Genomic DNA, 12,401 nt, shown 5'->3' with positions numbered 1-12,401 from the left:
TCTCTCTCTCTTCCCTCTTCCCTCTCTCTGTCCCTCCCTTCCACTCTCTCTAAAAATCAATGGAAAAGTATCCTCAGGTAAGGATTAAAAAAAAAAAAAAAAAGGGACGCCGGGAGTGAGGGAAGCAACAAAGCAAGCATCAGGAAGATGCTATTTTCATAATTCTCTTTTTGCTGCCCCATGACTTCAGATTCAACACATCCATACTGAAATTCTGCCCCCTCAAAACCAGTGTTTCAACAAAAACATTATTTATCTCCAATTTTGAGATGTTTATATATTTCAGCCTCTTTGTGGATCCTGAAGTTGCAGAGTTTTATAATAGATCCCCATACAGGGCTTTGCACACAGAGATGCTCAATGACAACTGAATGGAATTCCTCTTGGGGTCCCCTGGATCTTTGTGATTATAAGAGCAGTAAAACCTTGTGGTTAAGAGTAATAAGAACTCTGAGTCAGAAGGCATCAGTTCAAATCCTGCTCCAGCCATTTTACAGTGTGAAGTTGGTCATATCAAGTGACCCATCTAAACCTCAGTTTCTTTGTCCCTGAAGTCAACACTATAACAACACCTACCTCAAGGACTGGAGATAAATGTCTGTGAAGCGTCAAGCATAAAATAAATCCTCAATAAAAACTGTTGATGCTTTATAACATCATTCATTCAGTGCCGGCCACTCACAGGCCATGCACAATGCTAGGTGCTTCCCTTAAATCTGCACAGCAATATTCTTGTCAATCCTATTTTATAGATAAGAAAATCTAAGGCCCCCACAGATGAGTCTGTTGAAGGTCTTGGGAGCTTTGACTCTCAAGATGGGGCTGGAGGAAACTTTAGTGGAAGATTATTTAGTCCAGTAGTGGTTCTCACACGTGAGTGAATGTGTGTGTGAGAGAGACAGAGAAAGACAGACTTTTGGCACTGTGAAGACATTTTTATATTCATGTGTGTGTGTGTGGGGGGTTATCTAGTGGATAGAGACCAGGAATGCTATTCAACATTCTACAATGCAGAGGACAGCCAAAATCAAGGATGATCAGACCCAAAATGTCAGTTGTGCCAAGGTTGAGAAACCCTTCTCCTGTATAATCATCCTCCCCATCTTCCCACTTCTGGAGCATTGGCCATCTGGATCCCACATGAACACTTTGGGTAAGGGGGTTCTATCCCTCCAGCTGCAGTGCAAGCAGAAGTTCTTCCCCACCTGCTGTGCACACAGTAGGTTTTAAACCCATCTTAATAAGCCTAGCAGCAGAGGACTCCAGAAAAGGAAGCAAGAGTATCCATCCCCCATTGTTCAACTGCCTGCAGTTTGTCTTTTCCACACACATACACGCACACGCACACACACACACATTGTACAAATCCAAATGTCCCCCGCCGCCAAAACAGCTTTGTTAGAGATGGCATTCCAAAAATACATACTTTTCTAAGGCTCCCAAAACGTACTAAAGGGTTTACACACTTCTCAAAGGAACTCGGATCAGCCGCGGTCCCCTGACAATGACCACAAAAGAATCTGCTGGATTTCCAGGGTACAGAGCCCGTGGGCCGTGACCTCTGTGTGCTGAAGGAGCTCACCCCACTCCCTCGCCTCTGGCTTCGCTCTCTCGCCCCCGGATCCCTGGCTTCCAAGACTACCCAGGCCCCGGTCGTGGAGCCCAGCCCGCAGGCGCGTGCCCACGCTGGGTCCCCCTCGCCCGCTCCTCGCGGCGGCCGAGGAATCCGGCCTGGGGCCGGTCGCCGGCGCCCTCACCGGCCGGCACCCGCCCGCCCGCCGCAGACGCGCGCGTCTCCTCCCTGCCCTGCGCGGCCTGGGCCTCGGCCGGTGCAGGCCCGTGGGCGCCCGCGGCCCGGCCAGGCGAGCTCTGGCCTGCCGCGGCCTACCCAGTCCAACACCACTGAAGGCCCCGTCTCACCTGGACGCGGACGGGCGGGCCCAGGACTGCTCCGAGGCGGGCGAGCGGCGGCGGCGCGGCGCTAACGGCTCCGCTCGGCCTCGCTAGCGGTGGCGGCGGCAGCGGCTACGGCGACGGAGGCGGCGGCGGCAGCTCCTCCTCAGCGCGCACGACCCGCTCCGGCCCGCGGCCCGGACACGCCCCCCCGGCGCGTGCACCCATTGGCCGGTGTTCGCCACGGCGCGCTTCTCATTGGCCAGCGTGGCTGTCGAGGCTCCCGGGGCGCGCGGTGGAGGCGGGACTTCCGTTCGGCGCTGCCTACGAAGGGCTCGAAAGCGAGCGAGACCCGGGTGGCCGGTGATGGCTGCGGGGTGGTCCAGATTGGGCCCGGCTCACCGTGGCGGACTGAAGGCGGTGGTGGAGAAGCCACGCACCTTGTCGAGCGTAGATTGTGTGCCCGCCCTGTCTGTCCTGTCGACGCCGTCACCGCCCTACAAGGTAGGAATAGTCAGTGCGCCTGGGCTATGGGGTCAGAACCCGGGTTCGAATCTCGGCTGCGACGTTTCTGCACTACGGGCGGCTTGACAGGGCCTGCGGTAACTCGCTGGACCACAGTTTTCTTATCTGGTGTGGTGTGGAGGCGGGGCATGGGACGTGGTAGGCGTTTCAACAGTGTTGACTATTAGAGCGCCTGGGTTCCCAGAAGCTCAGCCTAACATTCATTCATTAAAATGTTATTGAGCATCTACTGTGTGCCAGTCACTGTATGGGCAGTGAACAGACAAAAATACCTGCCCTTATTGGGCTCGCGTTTTAGGCCAGCGCTGTCCAGTAGAAATAAATGTAAGGAAGCCACAAATGTTGGCCACATGCATGATTTAAATTTTCTAGTAGCCATGTTAAAGGTGATGTTAATTTTAATAATGTGTTTTGTTTAACCCAACTTATATCCAGAATGTTATTTTAACGTGTAACCAATATAAAAATTTATGAGATCTTTTACTTTTTCCCCCCTTCACACATCTTTGAACACTCACAGCCCATCTGAAGTTGGATTGGCTACATCTCAAGGGCTCAACAGCCACACGTTGCCAGTGGCTACTGTGTTTGACGGTGCAGTGCTATATGTGGAGGCAGAAAAGAAATCAAGGGATTCCACATCAAGTGGTGAAAAGTGGTAAAAAGAAAAGTAAGTAGGGGAAAGGGCAGGGGAAATGTGGGGGTAGCAATATGAAAGAGAGTGGTCAGGAAGGTTGAGAAAATTGCATTTGCAGAATGCCTGGAAGGAGTTGAGAAGACTGAACAAAGAATTATGCCATTCATTGTTTAATGCAGTATTGGTCCAGTAGGACTTCCTGTGCTGATGGGCATATGTTTTATCGGCACTAATTTAGTAGCTACTAGCTCCATGTGGCTTTTGGTCACTTGACATATAGCTGGTGCCACAAAAGAACTGAAATTTTAATATATTTAATTGAAATTTAAATAGTCACAATAGCACCAGTGGCTTCCACAGCAGATGACATAGATTTGGGGAATGGTGGCAAGTGCTTTGAGCTGAGTGTGTGTATTGCGTTCTAAATGCTTTTGTAGGTTCTCCTGTGTAATTCTTGAAATATCTCTGTGAGAAGGGAGCACTAATGGTTGTCACCATGAAGAATTAACTCTTTCATTCATTTATACTTTATTGTTGGCATTAATAGACTATTTTTTAGAGAACAGTTTTAGATTTACAGAAATACTGCAAAGAAGGTACAGAGTTACATTTTCCCACACCCAGTTTCCCCTATTAGTTACATCTTTTGTTAGTATGATACATTTGTTACAATTAATGAACCAAATTGATACGTTATCATCAACCAAAGTTCATAGTTAATTTAATTATTTAATAGCCTTTGTTTTCACTTAGTGTCCTTTTTCTCTGCCAGAATCCCATCCAGGATACCGCATTACATCTAGTTGTTTCCCCAGTGGTTCCCCCCCCTTCTCTTTTTAAAAAAATATACTTGATATAACATTGTATTAGTTTTAGTTGTGCAATGTAATGATTTGATATATGTATATATTGCAAAATAATCACCACAGTGAGTTTAGTTAACATCCATTACCATGCCTAGTTACAAATTTTTTGTTTTTGTGATGAGAACTTTTTTTTTTTTTTTTTGTGATGAGAACTTTTAAGGTCTATTCTCTTATTTGTCCTGTCTCTTTAGGCTCCTCTTGGCTGTGGCAGATTCTCAGACTTTCCATGTTTTTGATGACCTTGACAGTTTTGAGAACTGGTCAGATATTTTGTAGGACTGCCCTCTATTGGAATTTGTCTGATGTTTTCCTCATGATAAGACTGGGATGATGGGTTTCGGGGAGGAAAACCACAGAGGTAAAGTGGTCATCTCATCACATCCTATCGAGGGCACAGGCTGTCAACATTATCTTTGCCTGTTGATGTTGGCTTTGATCACCTGGCTGGTGAACTATCCATCAGGTTTCTCCACTGTAAACTCACCGCCCTCCTCTGCCCCCCCATTCCTTACTGTATACTTTGGAAGGAAGTCACTATGTGCCCACACTTGAAGAACAGAGAATTATATTCCCCCTCCTTAAAGGTGGATCCCTACATAAATTATTTAAAATTCTTCTGCATGGGAGATTTCTCTTTTCTCCCCCACTTATAGATTTATTCAATCATTTAATTATATCAGTATGGCCTCCTGGATATTTTATACTCTGGGTTTTAACCTAATACTACTTTATTTTATTGCTCAAATTGTTTTGACTTTAGCCATTGGGATCTCTTCCATTTGGCTCCTGTGACGCTTTGACACATTCCCATCAGTGTGTTTTGGCTTTTTCATTTTGCTTTCTTTGGAGCGCTTTCTTATTCTCTGGTACTATAAGATGCTCGTTTAATGTATTTTTTGCCTCAGTTCTAGAATCAGCCATTTGTTTGAGCCTGGTTCCCTTTATTAGACAGTGGTGTTAGAAACCAAGATGTTAGCACTAGGAGTGCTTGTTGGTACAGGGGTGTTGTTTCTTTTAGGTCATTAATCCTTTTTAATTGCCTACAATGAACCCAGTACAAGTGCTCAGCGCTGGGGATACAACAGTGACCATGCCAGATATCGCACCTGCCCCGCAAGTGACAACTTGTGGGGACCAGCTTAAGAGGGCAGCTTCAACACTGACTAGCCCTTTTCAGAAAGTTTATGCTGGTCGTGCTGTGATGGGCAGAATAACAGTACCCCAAAGATGTCCATGTCCTAATCTCTTGGAACTTGTGACTATGTTACCTTACCTAGCAAAAGCAACTTTGCAGATCGGATTAAATTAAGTATCTGGAGATGGGGAGATTACCTGCATGAAACCCGTGTCATCACAAGGGTTCTTATTATAAGAGGGAGGCAGGAAGGTCAGAGTCACGGAAGGAGATGTGACAATGGAAGACACTGACATCAAGAAGTCAATGATGTCGTCGTTTTGACGATGGAGGAAAGGACCACCAGCCACAAATTGCAGGCAGCGTTTAGAAAGCAGCTGGAAAAGGCAAGGAAACACATTCTTTCCTAGAACCTCCAGAAGGACTGTAGTCCTGCCAACACCTTGATTTTAGCCTAGTAAGACCAATTTCTGGCTTCTGACCTGATGTGATGGAAAACCATGACATCTGAACCATTTACAGGGCCCCATATGTGGGTGGGGTTATTTTGTGGACATAAGAAATGGGTTTGCTCCTCAAGCTTGACTCAGAGGTTGAGTATTGATCTATGATCCAGGAGATCAAGGTTCGATTCCGGGTCCTGGTTGCGGGCTTGATCCCCAGTGGGTGGCGTGCAGGAGGCAGCAGATCAATGACTTTCTCATTGATGTTTCTATCTCTCCCTGTTTCTTCCTCTCTCTGGAATCAATAAAGACATATTTTTTAAAAAAAGAAAAAAAAAATGGGTTTAAATCCCTAACAGAGCTGAGGCATCAAAGTGTAATGCTCATTCTGAGAACAGAAGCTTGGCAGACCCAAACAAGCCCAAAGAATCTTCTGGCGCTCTAGCTCTTTGGGGGCCCTACTTCAATCTGATTCCTCAAGTGCCAAGTATGTCAGTCTTATAGAAAACCAGGAAGCTTTATTTTTTCTTCTGCAGCTGAGTTTATTTTCAGGTTAGCAACAGTTTGGAATTCATGTCCCTGATTAGTTCAGAATTGGAAGTACGACAGTAGTGGCTCCTTCAGGGCATGGGTCACCTGTGGTTCCTATTTCTGACCCAGAAAGCCCAGCCCTGGAGGGGTGCAGCAATGCAGGGTTTCCCTTCAGGAACTGATGTGCTGATAACTTTCCTAAGCTTCTGGGAAGTTTTGCTTGTTTGTAAAAGGCAGGTGGCACTGCCACCTCAGGAACACAAGTAAAGCAGGCACTGAGCAGAACATCTAACACACCAAGGCTGCTGTTGTATCAACAGGCCCATAAAAAAAGTTCTGTGGTTAGTGCCCCAGAGAGTGGGAAGAGCTCTGCTTCTTGACTTAGAATCATGGCTTCTTTCCCCCCCATTGCTTGGGAGTGGAAGGGAGAGAGAGATCGAGCCTACAACGGAGGTATGTGCCCTTGGCTGGAATCGAACCTGAAACCCTTTAGTCCCTGGGCCGATGCTCTAACCACTGAGACAAACCGGCTAGAGTGAATCAGGGCTTCTTGAACCCCACCTCCTGAGATAACGTGTTATACTGACCTGAGCAAGTTTGGCAAGTTTTGTTTTTCAGAATTATCTTTCTGGATCTGACCCATTACCCTTTGATTCCGGTATCTTTCTGGCAAGAACAGCAGTGGGCATTTTATCTCCCATAGGGTCAAAGATTAGAAAAGGCTTCACAGCTCTGATTCCCAGGGTCACAGAGTGGCCTGGCTGCTCCTGTTGTCCCAGAGCAATATGGATGGTGATCACTTTCCCTTCCAGGTGTTGTCACATTCCCACCCTCCTCATTCCTACCAGTAACTCATAGTAGCCAGTGTCACTTTTTAAAAAAATAAATAAATCTTTATTGATTTCAGAGAGAGGAAGGGAGAGGGAGAGAGAGATAGAAACATCAATGATGAGAAGGTCGTCATCGATCAGCTGCCTCCTGCACGCCCCCGACTGGGGATCAAGCCAGCAACCTAGGCATGTGCCCTGACTGGGAATCAAACCCCGATTGCCTGGATCCTAGGTTGACGCTCAACCGCTGAACCACGCCCGACCGGGCTCACTTTTTTTTAAGATTTTTTTTTTAATCCAACTGTTCTTTTTCATGCCATACAAGTTCTCTTTCTTGCTTTATCTCTAAATATTTTATATGTATTTGTTGGGTTTTATGCAGTGCTTAAAAAAAATTTTTTTAAAGCAGAAATTTAATGGTTTCTAGTACATTCACAAAGTTGTGCAAACATCACCACTGTATCACTCCAGAACATTGTTATCACCTCCCAAAAGAAACCCCAACCCTTAAGCAGTCACCTGCTTGCCCCTGGCAACTGCTAATCTTTCTGACTCCATGGATATGCTTCTTCTGATCACTTTATATAAATGAGATCATATAATATGTTCCCCTTTGTGTCTGGTTTCTTTCACTGAGCATAATGAGCACTTTTCCCCCCAATTTTTTCTTTATAAATGAGATGGAGGCTTCATGCTTATCAGTCATTGACAGGTGTTCAGTTTGCTGTGCAATTCTCCAGCCTTGCTCCTGGTCCAGCATCCCACGGGAAACAGGCCAGGGGCCCACAGATTTGCCAGCTCTCCCTCAGAGGGGCCTCTCACCTGCCCCCAATGTGCCAGGGCAGGAACACCAAGGATGGGTGCTCCCATTCCTGGCTTCTGCCCAACCCTGGCAACTCCCATACTCCATGTATCACAAAACTCTCAAACCTCCCAGCTCCTCAGATTGAAGATCCAAAATCACAGCCAGCAGCACTACTTGGAGCCTCCAGGCATACTAAACTCTGATCATGTGTAGCGAGTTTTCCAAGATGAACAAGCCAGGTGTTATCAGTCTACTGAAAGCTCACACAAGTTGATAAGAAAGAACCAAAGGAGCAAAGATCAGAAACATACTTCACAGGTTGGGGAAGAGAGTCAGCAAACATCAGTGTCTGCACAGAGTTGTCACAGTGGGGCCATAAGTGGGGGCTGGTCAAGGAGAAGATCATTGCAGTGCTGCCAGGACCCCAACACCAGCTTTCCGGGGGGAAGGTCATGTTCATCCGAAAGACCCTGTGGAAGATACTTACCAGTAAATGAAAGGGCTCATAGTCTCACCTTGTGATTATACCACTAAAAATTATCCTGCACCACCCAGGAAAAGGCTGTCCAAAGGAAGATGTTTCTTACTGTCTTTAATGAGGTAACCTTGGGTTGGCAACAGTCTAAACACTCAGCAATGAAGCTGGCTTGGTGAATTGTTCATCCACTAAAAATGACAGTAGGAGGCCTGTAACTATACCAAGTAAGAGTAGCTCCCTGGGCTGAGCTCTGTGGATACAGTTTAATCTTCATGGTGAGCCTGTGAATTGGGTCCTATTAGCCTCATTTTACAGAAGGATTAAGTGGACCCGAGGTCACACACTCCTAGAAGAGGGGCAGAAAGGGGCCAAGGGCCAGGATCAATGGAGCTCAGAACTCATGCATGGAACCTTGATGCCAAAGTGCTCATGATTTAAGAGATAAGTGCAGGGTACAGAGTTGCACCTACCCTCTGCAGGGTCTTCTACCTATGGCTAGAAGAGTGACGGGGTGGGGGGAGCAGAGAAAGGAAAGGGATGGGCCAGCACTGAGGGAGACCCAGCCCCAAAGCCAATGGGCAGGAGAAAGGACTAAGCAGGATGTGGATAAGAAGTGGTGGGGGCCTGGGAGAGAGGAGGCACCAGGGGGTAAGGTTTACATGGACCACTCAGAAGGACAGCACAGCCTGGTGGGAGTCATTTGTCTGTGGTGGCATCTGTGGGGTGTGACTTCCACTCCCCCACCTAACCAGGGCCCAGTGGCTTAAGATGCTTGAGTTGGAGGGAAGGGGATAGCCTCAGTAGTGCAGTTAAAGTGATAGCTTCAGATCCACATGGGAGAGGGAAAATACTAAGGCTGTGGAGAAAATGTTTGTCTTCATCTTTTTTCCCTCCCACATTCCTAAGATGTGCTGCCATCTTACTCAGGTGCATCTTGGGTATACAAGTTCAATAGGGATGTCATAGCAAAGCACAGACTGGGTGGCTTATGAACAACAGAAATTTAGTCTCTCACAGTTCTGGAGATGAGAAGTCCAAGATCAAGATGTTGGCAGGGTTGGTTCCTTCTGATGCCTCCTTTCTTGGTGTGTAGATGGTCTTCCCTCTGTGGGTGTCTGTGTCCCAATTTCCCCTTTTTATGAGGACACCAGTCATGTTGGATCAGGGCCCACCCTAATGACCAAATTTTAACTTGATCACCTCTTAAAGGCCCAGTTTCTAAATACCGTCATGTTCTGAGTCCTGGGGTTTAGGTCTTCAATATACAAATTAGGGGAACACACAATGCAGCCCATACCTAACACTGTGGGAACATGTGATTCTGCTACAGCCCACTGGGTATCGGCAGGGGTGGGCAGGAGAGCTCAGGTGACCCTGGTCACCCAAGGGCACTACCCAGTCTTCCACAGGTCAAGGAGCCAAGATTCTGAGGTTTGGACATCCCGTTCTCTTGCAGATGGGGCTGACATTGGGCCTCAGCAGGAGGATAGTACCATACATCAAGTGCTTGCACTCAGGGAGGGCCTACATGAAAATGCACAGAGGCTGGTCAAGCAACTACAAGCAGCACAGGGGCAGTGGGGGAGAAATTCAGGAGCCGGTAGTAGGCAGGATAGGCCATCCCCTAGACCAGCCCTCCCAACCCCAGGAGCAGGGTTTTTCCTGGGTTCACCCCCAGGGAAGTACCACTGGACACATGCTCACTTTCCTCCTCCTCTCTGAGTTGTTGCACCAGGGCTTTCTCTACCCAGATCCCTGCTGCTCTCCTTCCCCAGCCAATACCTCTTGTTCCTTCCTCCAGAAATTTAGCTATTCTGCTCCCACTGAGAGATAAGGTACACCCAGTATAGGGAGGGGCTGGTTTTTGGTTAAGCGGCTAGCCAGCGTGAACCCTGCTCTCCCCAACTGCAGTGAGTTCCTTGAGGGGACAGCTGGGTCCTGTCCACTTTTGCATCCCCAGCTCAAAGCACAGGGCCAATAGGCATCAAAAGTTTGCTGACCAAATGGACAAGCAGCGGAAACTTGCAGGAGCCAATGGCAGTAAGACACTAGCCAGGGTTTATTACATCCTGGCAAAGCCTACCCTGTCCCCCCTTACACACACTGGGTCAGGCCACCCAAGCTGGGGTACCTTCCATGGTGAGTGAGTTGGGCACCCTACCCCTGCCCTGGCCCAAGGAGGATGTGTCCAACTCCAGGGGCATCACTGACAGGAGCACTGTAGAGTGGCAGCAACAAAGAGCTGAAGGGGGGAATGCCCCAACCCCAGTCACCCCTTCCTGCTCTCAAGCGCCCTCTCACCTGCTGCCCCATGAATGAAGTAGCTTATTCCCCACCCAGTGACCAGCACAGTCTCAATAGATGTCAGCACACCATCTGCCTCACTCACCTTCCCAGTGCAGGGACCCAGAGGCCAGAGCAGGTCAGGCCCAGAGTATGGGTGGTGGGGAGGAAACACTGCTCTTAGATCCATCTTCCTGGGGCCCAGGTCAGGCCCAGCCTTTATACTTCAGAGGTAGAAGCTCCACAAAGGCAGGCCAAGAGTCACTAGAAATAGCTTTCCCAAGAAAGGCAGGATAAGAGCAGAAAAGCTAAAGGTCACTGAGAGGAAACCCTACATGGGGGAGTGGGGAAGTCCCTCTGGGTCTGGAGAAAGAGGCAGAAAGCAACTGTAAGCAGGGCTTCTCACTCTCAATGCCACTGACCTTTGGGCAGGAGGATTCTTTGTGGTCGGGATAGTATTATGCATTGTAGGATATTTAGCAGCATCTCTGGCCACCCCTCCCTAGCTATGACAGCCAAATATCTCCACACATTGCCAGGTATCCCCTGGGGGCAAAATTAGCCCACGGGAGAACCCCCGCTTTGCAGAGCCAAACCTGAAAAGAGCGGGTGCTTCCTTGTCCTGGCCCTTGTGCTGGTCCTTGTGCTGATGTTAATAGCCTTCAGGTCATATCCATTCAGGTATTCAGGGAGTCTCCTGTTTTATGTGCTTTGTTTCCTCTGCCTGGAATTTTCCGTACCCTGACCCCAAACCCCACCTGCCATCTTCCAGAACTAAGCCCACACATTACTTCCCCCAAAGGTTATTCCATGAGTCCCCATCTTAGAAACGTGGCCCCCATGGATGCCTTGGTAAGCTGAATAATGCTCCCCTACCCTCCCCCCTCCCAACAGATATTCATGTTCTGATCCCCAAGAGCTTGGGAATATGACCTTGCAGGTGTGGTTAAATTAAGGCTATGGAGATGGGGAGATTTTCTAGGTGGATTATCTAGGTGGGCCCAGTGTTATCACAAGAGTCCTTATGAGATGGAGGCAGGAGGGTTCAGGTTAGAGGAGATGTGAGGATGGAAGCAGAGTCAGAAAGTTTAGATGTTACACTGCGGGCTTTGAAGGCAGAGAAAATGGCTGTGAGCTAAGGCACGCAGATGGCCTCTAGAAGCTGGAAAAGGCATGGACATGGATTACCATTTAGAGTCTACAGAAAGAAGACAGCCCTGCCAACACCTCAATTATAAGACTTCTGCCCAGAAGGACTATAAGATAATAAATTTGTGGTATTTTAAGCTACTAAAGTTACAGCAAACTCAGGGAATTCATATAGGCATCTACTCTGAAACTTGAGTCAGGGAGAGCTGCTGGGTGGTCGGGCTGGCACTTGCCTCTTTTGGCATGAACTGTTGTGCACAGCAGTGCTGTCTGTCTCCCACTAGGTGGGGAAGACTCAATGTACAAAAGTTAAAGGTCAGGGCTTGAGCAGATCAGACTTTATCAGGCTTAGAACACTGAGAAAGAGAAGCAGACAAAATTTTTTTTAAGTTGTGCTTATAAAGACCAAAAAGCCCCAATTGTTGCTTCACATAGATGACTTTGAAAGGCTTCCCACATTCAACATGAACTGAGCCAATTCCTTTTTTCCCCTCTCTAAGGCATCTTTGATTTTTATAGCCAACGTTAAAGGGAAAATGAGTTTTTTGTTGCATAAGTTCACTGTCAAATGGACACATAGTCTATGAAGCATCTTCAGCCTTTTCACCAGTAGTTAAAATGCCAAAGGAGGGTTTGTGTGGTCTCTGCCTGATCCCAGAGAAAGAAACCAGGAACAAAACCTTGAGAAGATGTCCTTGTCTCAAATTTGATGAAAAGTTTGTGTGTAGGAAGAGTAAGACACAAAGGGGTTGTGTCTCTGAAGCAGTGAAGGTGAGGGCCTAGTGGAAGAAATGGCCAGAGTGGCTGAGGGGCAGCTGTTAGGTTT

The 12,401-nt window shown here is 47.7% G+C and overlaps 2 protein-coding genes across 4 annotated transcripts in view; one reads left to right on the top strand and one right to left on the bottom strand.

The window, feature by feature from the left end:
• The window catches only part of ELAVL1 (ELAV like RNA binding protein 1), a 38,643-nt gene extending 36,543 nt beyond the window's left edge, over positions 1–2,100 (bottom strand). The window contains exon 1 of the mRNA XM_081137244.1: positions 1,921–2,100. The gene's annotated coding sequence lies outside the window, so the exon portion shown is untranslated. The remainder of the gene's footprint in view (positions 1–1,920) is intronic.
• Positions 2,101–2,217: 117 nt separating this feature from the next.
• Positions 2,218–12,401, top strand: part of CCL25 (C-C motif chemokine ligand 25) — a 28,162-nt gene continuing 17,978 nt past the window's right edge. For 2 of the 3 annotated variants that reach the window (XR_013998809.1, XM_081137557.1), the window contains exons 1-2: positions 2,218–2,397; positions 2,939–3,088. The gene's annotated coding sequence lies outside the window, so the exon portion shown is untranslated. Of the gene's footprint in view, positions 2,398–2,938; positions 3,089–4,112; positions 4,280–12,401 lie in introns of all 3 variants that reach the window. The other variant, XR_013998810.1, reaches the window with a different exon arrangement.

This window comes from Miniopterus schreibersii (assembly GCF_964146895.1).
Source record: "Miniopterus schreibersii genome assembly, chromosome: 4".
NCBI classification, from domain to species: Eukaryota; Metazoa; Chordata; class Mammalia; order Chiroptera; family Miniopteridae; genus Miniopterus; species Miniopterus schreibersii.
The sequence above is the reverse complement of the archived record's forward strand: the minus strand, read 5'-3'. Positions and strand labels throughout refer to the sequence as shown.